Raw genomic sequence first — 16,678 nt, 5'->3', positions numbered from 1 at the left:
AGGCGGACTCACCGAGGCGCCCTATAGTAGCGCATGAGTACATTCACGTGGTTTGATTTCATATTTCTCGGGCTTTCTTTGAACGCCGGAAAAAATCACCACACAGCATGTACGTTGGCACAAAAAGTTGAATCCGTTGTTTTAGAATGCCCTCTACAACGTAACGAAACTCACTTGGCCCTAAAGTGAATATTGGAAATTCTGCGATTAAGTGCAATATAAAAAATACCCTAATGAGGCCAAATGACGGCAAATTATGTGTCATTCTTCCACACACACACACACACACACACACACACACACACACACACACACACACACACACACACACACACACACACACACACACACACACACACACACACACACACACACACACACACACACACACACACACACACACACACACACACACACACACACACACACACACACACACACATATATATATATATTGTCTGCTACCACTCACCCCTGACTCCCAGAACTATACAGATTCATTCATTCATTCATTCATTCATTCATTCATTCATTCATTCATTCGGGACGGCGACACGTAAACGTTTCTGGAAATCTACCAACACTGTGCCCGGCTGCGGCAGATATGCTTAGACTGGGCCATCACATAGTGTACCGCGTATATATACCTTTTCGCGAAAGCGTTGCAATGACGCCCAAAGTGAAGCACACGGCGGCTAGCACAGCCATCGAAGCCAGGAAGGAACTGCGGTTGCGCGGAGTTCCCAGCAGCCTCCGGAAGTCGAACCACGACTCTTCTCTGCGTGAGAACCGTGGAGTTAGCCTCATGGGTGACCGCGGCTGTTATGTATATGGGACATCATCGAACCTTATGTATAGATGCATGTTTAAGGACGGCGTTGTTTACGGACCGACTCCTGGTGACCCCATAAGCGCATAAAAACCAGATATCTGTCGCACTGTCACCGAATACTTTACGCACATTTTTATTGCTGGGTGGGTAATTACGTTCGTATAACTATCCAAGGTTCTGGACTGGTTTATTGAACTCCCTTAAAGGGACACTAAAGAGCAAAACGAATTTTCTCGCATTAGTAAAGTAGTCTTCCACGATACCAAAAACACCACGCTTGCTGCGAGAAGACGCTTAATAAGCGAGAAAACGCGCAAAAAGAAAATACAGGTGGCGACGCCACCTTGGAATTCCCGCACCATTTGCCGTGACGTCACATATTTTTGACGGCGCTTGCTTGGGTCTACGTAGTTCCTAATCGGTTAAATCGAAGTACATTGTCCTCTGAGGGGGCCAGAGACTTTACATAACGAGTTTGTGGAAATTTCGTCGAGCCAGTGGCGCCAAAATGCGTTAAATGCTCTTGGAAATCATTTACGTCACGAATTACAAAGTTAGGCGTGAAATTTAAAAATGAAACTTTGAACTTGGTTTTCTCCTCTAATAATAAACCTATGGTGGTGAAATAAACTACACAAGAGTTCTCCGAGCACACTTTATCGATCTAAACCAATTCATTGTTTCTCTTTAGTGTCCCTTTAAGCCACACGGTCATTGTAACATGCGCATGCTGCCTGAATGACTGGTAAAATGGTAATTTTTATTATCTTTATTACTTATTAATTTTGTAGGGAAAGTTCTAATTGCACAAATAAAGCCAGCCAGAAATTATCTAAGCATATTCGTTTTACTGTGTCTAGCGCCGTTTTTGAGAAAGACAGAATCAAACTGTGTCGTGAGATTCAATCCTGATTGACAGTTGACAATTTTTTTCTGTGCTAATTTTTTGTTTCACGATGTGCAAACGTTACTTAAAGGGTAATATATTCCTCAACAAATTTTGGGTACTTGAGCATAATATTTTAACGGGAACGTTAGTTCATTTATTCGCCGATTAATAAATGCGCAGCTCGGGAAAAAAATGATACCACAAGAGAGAGAAAAAAAAAAGATTTGAGTGCGAAAACTCTCACTGCGTTCGAGCATTCTGCGTGTCTCTTCTGTTGTGGCGTCCATTTTTTGCCCGACTTGCGCATGCATTTATTGATTGCTTGCTATTTTAGACACTCATTTCTCTACACTTGCGCAAAGCGTAGACGTATAGTATCTAGCAAACTTTTACGCGTTGAGTACTGGCTGGCCCCCGTTCTCAAGATGCGTCTTCCTCTTCTAAAGTCTTTATTTAAGTGTTTATCGGTAAAAGTATTTGCCTTGGCGATTATCGCGCACATCCCAATACTCATCGCTTCCGTTTGGGGCTTGGTCAGTAAAAATTACAGTTTAGCGAGTGAGTGAAACAACTTTATTCGGCCCACAATTGACGCGAGTAAACTCAACGTCACCCGGCTAGGCCCACTGGGGGACCACCAAGTTAAACCTGACGACCCTCGCGCGGGCCTTCTCTCAAACACTTTGAATACTTCAACAGGAAGCGCAAGAAAATGATGACATTGTCTTTTTTGTGTTGGTTTTATAAAGGTTGTGCCTAACAAAAGAAAAAAACGAGCCCTTAAATTCTCCTTCTTTCGACGACAGAAAAAAGAACACAAGACCAGACGAGCGCTAACTTCAAAATAAAGTTTATTCTGACAAATCCACGTCTATTTATTAATCAATTCAGATCACATGGAGTACGCCGTCACGCAAAAACATCTCTTCCCTTCTCCAAACCGACGTGTACTTTACATCGTCGTTACTTTACGCCATTTTCTTGCGCCCCTTGTTCGAGTATGAACTCCTGCAAACTCGCCCAAATATCAGTTCTTGTACACTTCGAGTAACACGAGGCTACAGTCGTAGCAGCAGCACCAGGAATATCGGCGCACTGCGGGCGTGCCAGACTCACTGAACAAGCGCTAAAACGTGCACAAACACCTCTGTGCTGCGTGCACTCACGGAAAATCGGCAGGCCGTGAAATTCTTAAGACGTACCCAACATGCTCTTCGGGCGGCGCCTCGACAGCGACGCGGCTGACGGGCTCGTTCGACGCGAGGCCTTCGGCACACAGCTCTGTCTGCGTGCTGCGCGACCAAAGTTCGCGTCCCTGGCTGGTCGAGTAGTCGAATTCCAGCTGATCCTGCTGCCCCGACTCGAACGAACTCTCCACGTGCCTGCGCCAGTCGCGGCCAGAGAGAGAGTGGCCGGCTGTTCATTACCACATCCTCGGGCGACCCCTTGTTCGTTGTACGGCGTGTCTCATTCTGTACTTTAAGCCTCAAGAAATAAACGAGAGCTCCGGAAGTTAGAGAGAGAGAGAGAGGGCAGAAGGGTAGCGTATTCTGTGCACTGAAATACGACCTTTAATTCTGAACACAGAACAGGACTTGCGAACGTCAGCTCTGGTACTATTACTTTGTATCACACCATATTCCTTGAATGCCCAAAGTGATCTGTGTTGTAATAATGCTGCACTCCACGTCCCCTTCAACCTCGGATTGTCTTGCATTTTCGATGGAGGCGAAAATGTTTGAGGCCCGTGTACTTAGATTTCGGTGCACGTTAAAGAACCCCAGGAGGTCGAAATTTCCGGAGCCCTCACTACGGCGTCTCTCATAATCATATCGTGGTTTTGGGACGTTAAACTCCAGATATTATTATTCGGATTGTCTTGGCAGACGTTTGAGTTGATGTCATGTCATAAACATATATACACTGTAACGTTCTACCGGGTGTCCCAGCTAACTCGTGCCAATATTTAAAAATACACCATGCGCTTTAGCAAGGTTGTACCTGCTGTATATTAGTGGTAGCCACTTAAGTGTTGGCGCAAACGTCGGTAGCGACATAATCGTTAACACGCGACAATTTACATTTTCTATCTACGAGAGCACTCATGTCATACAAACGCGTTTTCAATTACACTGTAGTTGGATTGAGCGTCAGAGAATATATCGCCACGAACGTTGCTACTGTCGTACACAGCTCCATACGGTAAGGTAGAGAGGTGGGCGAGTTGGAAACTATGCATGTTTGTACTGCGTACGCAGCGCTCGTACTGTGTGCTTATCGTCTTGTGCTCCGTCCTGTTCGCGCTCATTTTTACAAACAACTACGGTGTATAATCCGGTGAGATGGTCGGAAAACTGGAGTCAGTTTCACAAAGTTTCAATTCGTACGCGCTCATCACCCCTTGTCGGCCGCCTTCACTATTAAAATGCCGAGATTCAGGATTGGCTGGAATCTTCTCATAGGGAGATTTCTTGCGTAAGAGCCTTTTGTTAATGCGAACTATGGTTCCTTATTCTACATAATGTTAAGTAAATATTAAGTACTCCTAATCGCGCTCGTTATTCTCCCTCACATGAACGGTATGCATGCGTGAGCGTATCCTGCATGGACGACGAAAAGAATCGTCTCGGGTCACCCAGGGTTACCATTGGGCAGATTTGAAAAGGAGCCAGAATTGAAGCGAAGAGTAGCCAATAGTAGACATGTCAATTAACCTTAGCGTCAGACTTGTAGCCAAACAGAACAGAAGTCATAATATGAATGCATTCTTTATTATCGAGCAATAAAGAATGTCATTTTGAATAAGAACAAAGACAGAATAAAGAGCACATTTTTTTTGGCTCTTGCTTTGCGAGCAGGCTACAGGTAAGTGATAAATAAATCGCTAAATTATTATAAGTTCAGTACGCCTGCACATATGGCTAATCTCAGGGAGGTCTTGTCACAGCAACTTTGGCATATTCAAGCCAAGAACTCAGTAGGAACATTAGGCACTGAAGCAGCTTTTCCTTGAAGCTAGACGGAATATGACTGGTGGAATCACCATTACACCAGTCGAACTTCAAGAAGTAAAATCTGGTTGGGGATAAACACTTCAGCTTCGTTCTGCAGTGCATCTCTGTTTTTGCAGAGTTCACTCGAGAGAACATGCGCTCAGCATTAGCATTAGAAACTGGCCCACAACAGAGTCAACATATATGGCGTGCAGCGTCGTCAGCGCACCAACCATGCGTTTGCACGTCTCTCCGTCTTTACAGCCCTGTCACGAGTTAGGGCTCCTGATACCAGGGCGAAAACGTGCTATGCAAATAATGAAATAAAAGCTAGTAAATACACCTGAACGGAAGTACTAAGTAGCCAGAAAATCGCCGTGTAGCCAAGCGGAATTTTTTCTCGCCAGATGGGGTCGTAAAGTAGCCAATTTGGCGAAATGTGTATAGTCGCCATCGGAAACCGTGGTGTCAACCAACAGTAGTGTCGTAAGATTTCTCGCGTGCCAGATGAAAAAAAAAAAAGATAATTTACATTAACGCTATAAGGCGGCGCATGTGACTTTTTCTCCCTAATCCGAGTACAATAGAGCCGCGGTGCTCTGTTGTCGGTATTGCCTGACTGCCTAATTTGGCAAGATCTCTGCGATCTTCATGCCATGAGCTCGACTGAGCACGCAGCCGCGAGCCAGATTAATAATCGCGGAGTCCGCCGGAAGGATGACACTGAAGTAGCTCTGAAAGGCCACCGCAGGAAGCTTTCGTAAATGGTTGCATGTTCAAACAGACGCGCAAAAAAAAAGGCTGTTTACTAAGTAACTAATTATTTGTTCGTTCGTTTGTTCGAACGAGCCTGACCGAGGTAAGAGAGGCGAATATAGTGAGCAATATCCACAGCCCTACCGAGAAACAAATTGGCGAATAAGGTTTGTTTCGTATAAAATGCGTCGTACCACTTCTGGAATTCGTCGAGGTAGCCCTCGGTGTCGTACCACGAAGAGTATGGCGTGGCCGTCGAGTCGCATGACTGCCAGTCTGGCTGCGAGTCGGGCTGCGAGCCGAGAGACGGCGAAGTGGCTGCCCTGCTCATACTGGCCTTGGGCGGTGTTTGAGCACGCGGGTGCGGTGAGGACGCCCTGCGCAGCGGTTTACGGCTTCGCGGCCGCCTCATCTCGTATAGTAGACACCGTGGTAGCCGGACAACGAGGGTTAGGCGATTGTTCTTTGTTTTCCTCTCTCTCTTTATGAATGACTCGTACCCACTACGAGTAAGTGGCCAAGGATCGGTTGAGATATAAATGTAGCTACTCGAATATAAAAAGAGCCGCTGATAAGACGTTTCGGATTCGCACACTTCATGCTGTTCTTTTGCGAGGTTTTACGGGGCGCTTCAGTGCGGGTGTAGCTTTGTAAAAGAAAGAAAAAAAAGAAAGAAAGAAGACTGGCGTCGTTTTCCGAGTGCTTCGCTAGTGTCGAGACGCGAAAAATTTGCTTTTCTTTTGCTTCTAATGCAACCTACTGAGACAGCTCCTTCAGGGAGTTACAATCAGGATTCGAATCTATCTCTATTTTCGGCCTGAGCGCTATAATTAGCATCGTAGTCGCCGTGAAGGTCTCTAAATTTGGTATTTATATAGATTCTGGGTATTATGTGCAAAAAAAGCAACATTACATTGAGGCACGTCGTAGTAAAGAACTGTGCATTAATTCTGACCACCCAGGGTTCTTTAAAAACTTGGAGGACGCTTGAGCTTCGCTTTCAAGAGTAGAACGTGACAGCGTGATCTGGCCCCGTTCGCATCGCCTTCTCAATCGTTATCCTGCCTTCGCTTCTCGCTGGACACCTAAACCGCGCCGCAAGGAGAGGAACGTCTGTGCACCTGTAAATTGGCCTTTTCAAACTATCCTAGAATGCCCATTGCAAATTGCGCTGTGCCCACTACGTCATAGTTCTTCCTTTTGCGAATTGGCGAGGTATACCACTACCCACTACGCGTCCTTAAAGGGACACTAAAGAGAAACAATGAATCGGTTTAGATCGATAAATTGTGCTCTGAGAACTCTAATGTCGTTAATTTCGCCATCATAGGTTTATTAATAGAGGAGAAAATCAACTTCAAAGTTTCATTTTTAAATTTCGCGCCGAAATCTCCCCGCGTGACGTCACGCATTTCAAAGTGTATTTATCGTATTTTGGCGCCATTGGTTCAACAAAATTACTCCAAACTTGGTATGCTAAGTCTATGGCCCCCTCAGAGGACAATGTACTTCATTTTTACCGATTAGGAACTACGTAGTCCCTAGTAGGCGCCGTCAAAACATGTGGCGTCACGGCGAATGGTGCGGAAACTTCACGGTGGCGTCGCCACCCACATTTTGTTTTCGCGCGTTTTCTTGCTTACTAAACGTCTTCTCGCCGCAAGCGTGGTGTTTTTGGTATCGTGAAAGAGTGCTTTACTAGTATGAGAAAAATCATTTTGCTCTTTAGTGCCCCTTTAAGGCAGCACGCGCACCGGCGTAGCTGCCCGCTTTGTTGATGCTGATACTGCTGTTGCTGCTGTTGCTGATGATGATTGAGCGGTTTGTAATGATGGAGCTCTTAAACCACCAACTCGTTGCGCAATTCACATGTTTTGACACCTGGTGCGACTCTACGCGTCTGCCACGCATTAATACATGTGTTAATGACACTCCTCCCGCTACATGACATTCGTATAGGGGTTGGTGTTTTTTTTTTTCGGGAACGGCTTCAAGCACTGGCATGGCTGTGTGGCAGAACACCTGCTTGCCACGCAGAAGACCTGGGTTCGATTCCGACTAGCACCGAAGTCATTTATTGCACCCATCTCGGCTCACGGACAACACCGATTTTTCGCTCAGAACTAACGACGCCAACAGTGACGCCGACAACGACGCTGACACTGGACTCGATGATTTCTGCGAAACGAGCTCTTTAATGCTATCGCGTTAAAACATGCACCGAAATATGGGTATACGGGTGTTTCTACACTTTGCCCCCATCTAAGTTCGGGAATCGAACTCGCGTCCTCGAGCGTGTAGCGCACCACCTTAGCTGCTAATCTATACCGCGGCAGCTATAAATATGATCTTTCTACGAGATGCGTTTATGCGCTCTTGAGAAGTTATCAGTGGTACTTCCGTCGTTATGAAGGGCAGTTCTAAACCAAGCAGCCCTAAAATTGAGACACCCAACTCTTAGCAACAGATCAAGGGATGTTCGTGAATTCCTGCTAAAGGTAGTCATAGCCGTACAGACATGAGCCGAGCGCCGTATTCGGAGCATTAGATAATAGGGCTTCATATTTTGAAGCCGCATTGTAGCAAAGGAAAACGCTGGTGTTGGAGTACGCTGGATTCATCTCTAATACCTGTGGTTCTCCCAATCGGAATACCATCGCCACGACAGGAAATCGAAGCGGCGACATCTTGCCTAGCATCACATCATCATATACAGGGTGTATTTGTTTGTGGGAAATAAAAAGAAATGTCTAAAAATTTACTTCGACCATGACGGAGTCTCCTGCAATAGCGCGCCGCTGTCACAGCAAATCAATTCAGAGCAGTGCAGTAATTGCTAGTCTGCTATCTATCTATCTATCTATCTATCTATCTATCTATCTATCTATCTATCTATCTATCTATCTATCTATCTATCTATCTATCTATCTATCTATCTATCTATCTATCTATCTATCTATCTATCTATCTATCTATCTATCTATCTATCTATCTATCTATCTATCTATCTATCTATCTATCTATCTATCTATCTATCTATCTATCTATCTGAATAGAAGACCATCGGTGATAAACTCGTGGACGGTTCGATTCTGGCTACAACGGCTGCATTTCGATAGCGGCGAAATGCATGGAAACCATGTACTTAGACTTCTGCGCAAAGAACCCCAGCTGGTCTAGTGTGCAGTCTCCCGCTACGACGAGGGTAGCTTTGTTTGGATACTTTGGTTTGTCATTATAGAATGGCTGATAGTATTAGCTTATAGAATGGTCGCCTATCTGCCGGTGACCATGCATACGCAAACTTTCACTTCATCGTCTGGTAAGGGAATGGAATATTCACGCCGGCGTTGGGGAGTGACATCATCGGGAGTGTGTCATCTGGGGTATTCTTGTGTTTTATTTAAGTGTCGTATTTAGATTTAGCCTTGCTTTCATGATGTCGTCAGAAATTATAGAAAAAGATCCTCGATATAGCTATGACGTGGTTTTGTGTGCGTATATGTATTATGACCGATTCCGGAAATAAAATTTCGTTATTGAAGATTAGCGCTTGTGTCCGTTTGTCGTTTCTTCCTGTGTCTTCCTGTGTTTCCTGCTGCACTCTGCTACAAGCCTCTCACTAAACACGCCTCACAATCGTGTAGTGGTTTTGGCATGTAAAACCCCAGAAAGTTTGTTTTAAATACCTCGAACGTCCATGAAGCGAACATGCAAGCTTTTCCACAAACTATCCTTTATTCACCACCGAAGACAACAAGGCAGAGTCTGTACTCCTGAGCCGGTGCCAGCAGTCCATCTAGCGGTCCCACACTACATGACCTCTTCGACGTCGCTGTCGTCTGGACTCGTTGACGGCGCTGGGGAAGTCCGTTTTGAGGTGGCCACACTGTAATCTTCTGCTCCCATCGCTATCACATTGTCGTCGCTAGTGGTAGAAGAAAATTACGCACACAATTAGAAGCTTGGGCTCGTTCGTTACATGTAACCACGACATGCACAGTATCGGTGCTTTTAACCTGCGCGCGCAGTTCTGGCAGAGGCTGCGTGTGCACGCTGCAAGCGAACGCGCTTTAACTTGCGACGAAAGCCTACATTTGTGCGTGCGTTGAAGGAAGACACCGTGTTTGATGGCATCGCGTGAATTTCTGGCGCCCCGATTTCCTTGAAAGTTTCTGGGAACTGCTCCTTCCTGCTTTTTGATTATTATTTCTTCGCCTCTTCTGTAGCAAGCAATGACAGCGCGAGTGAAAGAAAATATTTTATCTTTGCCCTAATCTCCCATTTTATTGTCTCTTGTTCTTGTGATGAAACAGGTAGACGTTCTGGACATAAAGTTCGCCAACAAAATGAAAACACGTTTTGGCGTACGTATTCAAGCGAAAAGTTTTTTTTTCTTTTTTCGAAGAAAAGCGACAGAGAGCAGAAGAACGCGGCTAAATTGGAGCGTGAGGATTTGCAACATTTCCGTATTTTCGTATAGGCGCGTGTCGACTTCTTCCGTCGTTTATGAATGAAGGAAAGTGGAAATTTTAAGGGCTCGTTTTTCTTTGTTAGACACAATATCAATGAGAACTAACAGACAACAGACTGCCTTTCCTTGGCATTATTGTCCGTCGTTTATGCGGCACAAAGTCTACTGCCTACAACTTGTCTCTTGCCTTCGAAGATTTCCGCTCAAGCTTTAGTGTACCACAATGTGCCCAAGATAGCAGTCGTTCTAAAAACAGACAAAAATTATTGAAAATAACCGATTCTCCTCTGTCACTCACCGCTAACAGAAATTATGAGCCTCTGACTCCAAAATGCTTTTGCTGACTGATCTTAAGAAGAACCCTTCCGGTGTCTCTGAAGAAGTTGCGCCACCTGAAGGGACTCCCGGAAATTATTGGACGGCACCGAGAGACACGCGGAAAGCACCGTTTGATTGCCGTTTGCTTGCAGTAAAGAAAAAAAAAATAGAATGAGAAACGCTGCATTGAAACTCACACAGACGCGATGATGGGATCACTGAGCTCGGTTCTCAGGTCCGCCCGTAGATGGCCCCTGCGTGGGACGTTATCTCTGCCACCAGCAGCACTCGAACCTGGGAGGGGTTTTAGGTACGCACTGTCACACCTTGTCAAATGACAATGACGTTTTCTCCGTTGGCTGTAGGATGCGCATCGTCGGCGCGCCTAATTAAAAAAACAACATTAGAAGAAAACAAATATGACATGATGAACTATTGACACTGCAAGTGCAGTAGTTGTTATGCACCGGCAAGAGTAGTGGCGAAGTCGGGGGTTGGACGAAATATCGTCTGGTCAGGATAAAACAGTGCTGGAAACCTTGAAAGACGTCGACCGAGGTGAAAATTGTGAACAAGGCTCCCACGAAACGTCAGAGTAAATCTATTTTCACCTTGGTCGGCGTCCTTCAAAGTTTTGACCATAAGTAGTGACATCAATGTGTGCATATGTACCGACTGAGCTGGCCAGAAAGCCAGGATGAAGCGCTTTTTTTTTTTCATGCGAAGTGCGTGCATTCGAAGGCGACACCAGAGCAGTTGCCGCACGCTTCATCTTGAATGTCGAAGGGTCCTGTTCCCAACCTGCATCTGCACTTCTATGACATACCTAGCTTGCTGCGTGTTTCGGTGCCGCGTCGACCCTTTTTAAGTTTCCAGGAATTTAGGTAATAAACTACCATCGAAAAAAAAACTAGATCAGGGGTACTCTTTATAATAGCACTCGTCTCGAGACTTGTGAGCAAGGTTCGCTTCTCAGCGGCTTATAAGGCGCAACTGAACTTTGAAGACGCGGACGTCTAGCCTTGCTTTAACTTACTTGCAGCAGGTGCCAGCTGCAATGTTGTTCCCGATTTTTATACAGAGTGGAGCATGATGTCAGCCCATCATGCTACACTCTGTATAAAATGTCGACGGAGCGACGATGACCCCATCGACATGCGGCCGCCGTAGCCAGGTATTGAACCCGCGTATTAGAGCTTAGCAGCGCGACACCTCAGCCCGCTAAGCTAATACGGCGGACATTTCAACAAAATTTTACTCTCGTTTACACACATACATTATATAGGCACGCTTTCTCGATAACATGTGAAATCCTTTTAAGCAAAGTGTAGTCGTCAGAGGCTTCTTTTTTTTCTTTTTTTTTGTACGGGAATTGCAGGAAGAATGTTTGTAATGCGGCAGTACAAAAAGTTAATTCCCATAACGCGAAAAAAGCAAGTTTCTTGAACCTGACATCCGGTGACCGCGGCTTGATGCTGCGCCTGGCGAAGAAGTCCTCTTCAGAGCGGCCGAACCTCACGCGTGAACCCGAAAGAAATGCAGGTCTAGCGCACTCTTGTAGTATATAGGATAAGCGTTCACAAAAACCGCGTGCAACTCAATCATATGGCCACTAGGCCCAGCAGAAGTATCAATTTATCGACTCGGTCTTCCTCTGGGGCGGTACTGAAGCATCGTTGTATTGAAATCACACGCTTCGCTATATCGAGAACATCCTTATATTGAAGTTTGTTATATCGACACTAATAATAATAATTATTGGGGTTTAAGGTACCAAAACCACGATATGGTTATGGGAGACACCGTAGTGGAGGGCTCCGGAAATTTAGATCACCTGGGGTTCTTTAACGTGCACCTAAATCTAGATATACGGGCCTCAAGCATTTTCACATCCATCGAAAATGCGGCCGCCGCGGCCGGGATTCGATCCCGCGACCTTCGGGTCAGCAGTCGAGCACCATAACCACTAGACCACCGTGGTGGGTGTATATCGACACGAAGACAAAGGTTTGTTGGAAGTCGGCGCTTGTTTTCGTTATTTCTCGATGTCCTTTGTCCAATGTCGTGCGGTGCTCATCATAAGAGAATACCAAGTAACCCTCGGCTTCACATTAGGAACATGAAACTGCTCCATACAAACATGAACCGTGTCATCGGCGCTGTCGTTTTGCATACAAGGTGCCCAAGAAAAAAAAAAATGTGACGCTGCCTGCGCATTGCCCAGTTTGCCTGTGTATGTTACGGCTGGTCGAGAGTGGACCACGGTGTGTAATCTACAGAACAACGCCCCCCCCCCCCTCAGCTTCGTGTGCGGAAAAAAACAAGCCCCCCGTTCAATGCTGGCCCCGAAACGCTCCTATACTACTGAGCCCAGCAAAATCAGGGCGAATTGTTGCTCACAAGCTCTGCTCCATCTAAAGCAGGTGACGAGTACTTCATCTATTTTTGTTTGTTCCAATGACGAGGTGCTCACTCGGCTGTCGGACCGTGGCTGTCGAAGAGAGTTGTTGCGGACTCGTCCTCTCTGTGTTGTTTGATGGCAGACTTGTTGAAAACAATGAATCGCTCCCTTGCGTCGTGCTCTTCAACCGTCGGCTCGAGCTTCTGGTTACCTTGCGAGCGGAACCGGACGCTGCCCGAGTGCTGCGCATTTTGGAGGCGGCCTTTCGTCGCACACTCGTAACCATCTTGCGAGCTGCGGAGAGCGCGTTCGAGACGGCACTTTACTTTGGCCGCTGATACAAATATTCGGCACTCAACGTGTCAAGGAGGTTATAGGTAAGCAAGTTGGTTGCTATTTCTGAATGTTCTGGTTGCTAAAGCTCGCGTTTACATTCGCGACGTAAGAATGAAGAAGGACGCATACACAGGAAGAAAAAAAACTGATGGGACGGTCGCTGAACACGAGCTCAGTTAATTACACATTCACAGATTGATGTTGCAGCCGGTGCTTCTCTGTACACTACCCTTCACCGTCACGAGTGAGCTGCTCAAGAGCCAAGACCAGGGTCTCCGTATTCACAAACGTCACTTAAGCTAAAACCGTTCCTAGGAGATTCTAGCCAATTCTGATGCTGGGCATATTGTTAGTGAAAGTGGCCCAGAAAATAGCAAAGGTAATTTACTTACTAAGATCTTTGAAAATTTGACTCCAGGGGAAAATCGCAGGGGTTTGGACAGGGAAACTTGAACTCCAGATGTTAACAATAATCGAGACAAATGTCTGAGCTCTCCGTCACTAGCTCACTGTAAAAAAAAACGCAGTACTTGAATATAAGCTCAACACGCGCACCGATAGAGGTAAACGCTGTTTTAAAATCTTTTATTCAGATAGCAATTATATGGAGAGTCTCGGCTGATTTTTGCCGTCGCAGGCGCAGCCGTCATGTACCGTATATGTATATGTCTATAATTTATATATATATATATATATCAAAGCCACAAAGAAAAATAATTCAGAAAGACTTTCCGACGCGCGGAATTGAACGGGCGACCTCCCGCATTGCAGCGCGCGGAGTTAGACGGTTAGGCCACCAACACCACCGTCTTTCAGCCTGCTAACGGCGAGCTATTTATATATACCACTTACATCAGTATGCTTTCTTATTTACCACATAGATGGCGCGATGTTCACGCGTGGCGCGCTTTAAAGATCGTCGCCCCGTTCCTGTGAACGTCGTTGCTCTTCGCCCTACAAAGCCGTGGTCGCCTTCGTGCGCTTATCTCGAGGAAAGAAGGGGGCGGCTGGAGGGGGGTGGGGGAGCGGAGGGTTGTATGTCTCGTGCTTTCCCCGCGATGTCCGCGCTGAAGTCACAGAGCGTACGAAGGTCACTTCGCTCGCTGCAGCGGCCGGATTTGCGAAAGGAGCGCGCTGTTCAAACAGAAATAAGTAACAACTGGGACAGTTAGTTCGCGCTCATCCTGTGTGTACCTGTTCGTTCGTTTCGTGCGTCCTGCTTTATGTTTGAGCAGTGCGCTTCCAGTGTCGAGCTATGACGCATGATAGTTCGCGCTCGTCTTGTGTGCGTTCTTTTCGTGCGTCCTTTGGGCTGGAGCGACGCGCTGGCAATTTCGAGCTGCTTTCCGTTCTTCGCGTTACATTCCAATTTATTGCTATCGCATTCATTGCTTCGCCGTTGCGGCGAAACTGTGACTTTTTTCCAACATTTTTCTTTCTTTTAGAGTCTTGTCTGTAGAACGTAGACATCTCTTATACTGGGCTTTCACTCTGGCTCATGTACGTTTCTCACGGCTCCAAGAATCTTTGTAACAGTTTAATAAACTCCGTCCGTGTCCAGCGCCTGTCCCGTTCACTGTTACTGTTTTTTTCTGTTAGTGCGTGTCCAAGTTTTGGTTTCTAATATGAATGCAAACTTGCAGAGCCTTGCCACCGTCACTAAATCGATCCTTTCTCGGACCCTGTTAGCTCTAAACACTAATTTACTTCCTGAATCTTCGCTGACGGATTTATTACATTACTATAGGACTTCTTCGTGTTGACCTTGAACAAAGAAAAAAAAAATATTTGAGTACCTAGACAAACAACTGAATTGGGCGCAAAAACTTTTTGATGTGCTGTTGTTAGGGACCGCGATGTCTGGACTATAAAGATTGAGCTCCAGAATAAGATTAGCATTTAGCTGTCGCTGCCTTTAAGAAAAGTAAAGCAAGAAATATACTTTTGTGTGTCCCTGCTTGTCATAAAGGTTAAGTTCTACAAATAACTGAATGACAGCCCCGCCACGGTGGTCTAGTGGTTATGGCGCTCGACTGCTGACCCGAAGGTCGCGGCATCGAATCCCGGCCGCGGCGGCTGCATGTTCGATGGAGGCAAAAATGTTTGAGGACCGTGTGCCTAGATTTAGGTGCACGTTAAAGAACCCCAGGTGGTCGAAATTTCCGGAGCCCTCCACTACGGCGTCTCTCATAATCATATCTTGGTTTTGGGACGTTAAACCCCAGATATTATTATATTAATAACTGAATGACTATACACATTCACTTCTGCACACGGCTTTAAAAAAAGTCGAGCGGCACGAAACAAATTTATGTACTCGTTCATTTCAATATGACGTAACTTGAAATCATGCAGGGGATTGTACTTCTGACAAAAACACTAATGTTTTCAGTTCAAATTTTAAAGTGCATCTCCATTCAGAACGGTAAATGTTATCCCGCATTCAGAATGATTGCTCAGTGAGCTTCCGTCTCCACTGAGTGTTCATGTGGAAGCATCCGCAGCTCAGCCGGCGAAGTTTTCATCGTACTTCTCAACCACGTTGCTTCTATTTCAACTAGCGAACATGAGCGAACATATTGGATATTAGTACGCCGGACGTTTCATTTCTGAGGCCTTATACTGCTACATTCTGACAGCTGCGCGTAATTGCTTCACAGGGCCAGGTTTTAAAGGAACACTAGGCTGGTATTCTTTGAAAAGCACAAACATTTGGCGAAAATATTTTGATGTTTACCGGAGAAAATATCCAGCCTCCCTGTTCCGGATTTTATGTGCGTCACTGCAACGGTCACGGATGTAGAAACATTTTCGTATTGGCACAGTTTGTAGAAAAATTTGTCGATACTTTTTACGAGGAGTCGTTCGATCATTTAGAACATGAAATTGTTCTTCGCTGTTGAAACACACGCATTAGGACAGGACAAAGCCGAGCAAAAGTTTATAAAGCCGTTTTGTCACTGGTCTATCGTTACGGCACCTTTTGTTGCCTTAGCAAGGCTCCGCCCACAAAAAAAAAAACTTTTTTTTTCGATGTCGAAACGTAATTCATTAACGCTGTAAGCAATACAGTTGACAAATTTTTTAGTGTCATTTCAGGAGCCGAACTCGCGAACGAAGTGAGAGAGAACACATTAAAAATTCAGGCATCTGCATGCAACACCGACCATAAATTTTCAAATAATATAAAAAAATAACACCTTATTACGTGACGCAATGCTCCAGGCGAACGAGGTATGTTTGTGGATTTGTTTTCTGTACGTACTTTCTTACTCCGCATTTTTTTCGAGTTCTTGTGCGAGATGCAAAATATCAACTGATTATTGCGCTTTTGAGAATCGAGAAAGCGGATTTAGTTGTGATAATAAACAGCATTTAAAAAAGATATTTAAACAATCGCAACCAGGGGCGTAGCCAGAAATTTTTTTCGGGGGTGCACCTCCTTGATCTGAAGTGGGAGTCGGGCAGGCAGATGTGACCGAGTGTCATTTTGAGCTCTATATGCAATGGCAAAAAAAGAAAAATCGGGGGGGGGGGGGGTGGGAGCACGGGCCCGATGTGCCCCCCCTGGCTACGCCCTTGATCGTAACCGAAGGTGAGGTGAGTGGGAAATACCGTCACAATATTGTTGTCCTACACTCTGAAATATTATTGTTGTCCTACACTCTGAGAATTACAA

The sequence above is a fragment of the Rhipicephalus sanguineus genome, chromosome 1, assembly GCF_013339695.2.
Source record: "Rhipicephalus sanguineus isolate Rsan-2018 chromosome 1, BIME_Rsan_1.4, whole genome shotgun sequence".
Classification (NCBI taxonomy): domain Eukaryota; kingdom Metazoa; phylum Arthropoda; class Arachnida; order Ixodida; family Ixodidae; genus Rhipicephalus; species Rhipicephalus sanguineus.
The sequence above is the reverse complement of the archived record's forward strand: the minus strand, read 5'-3'. Positions refer to the sequence as shown.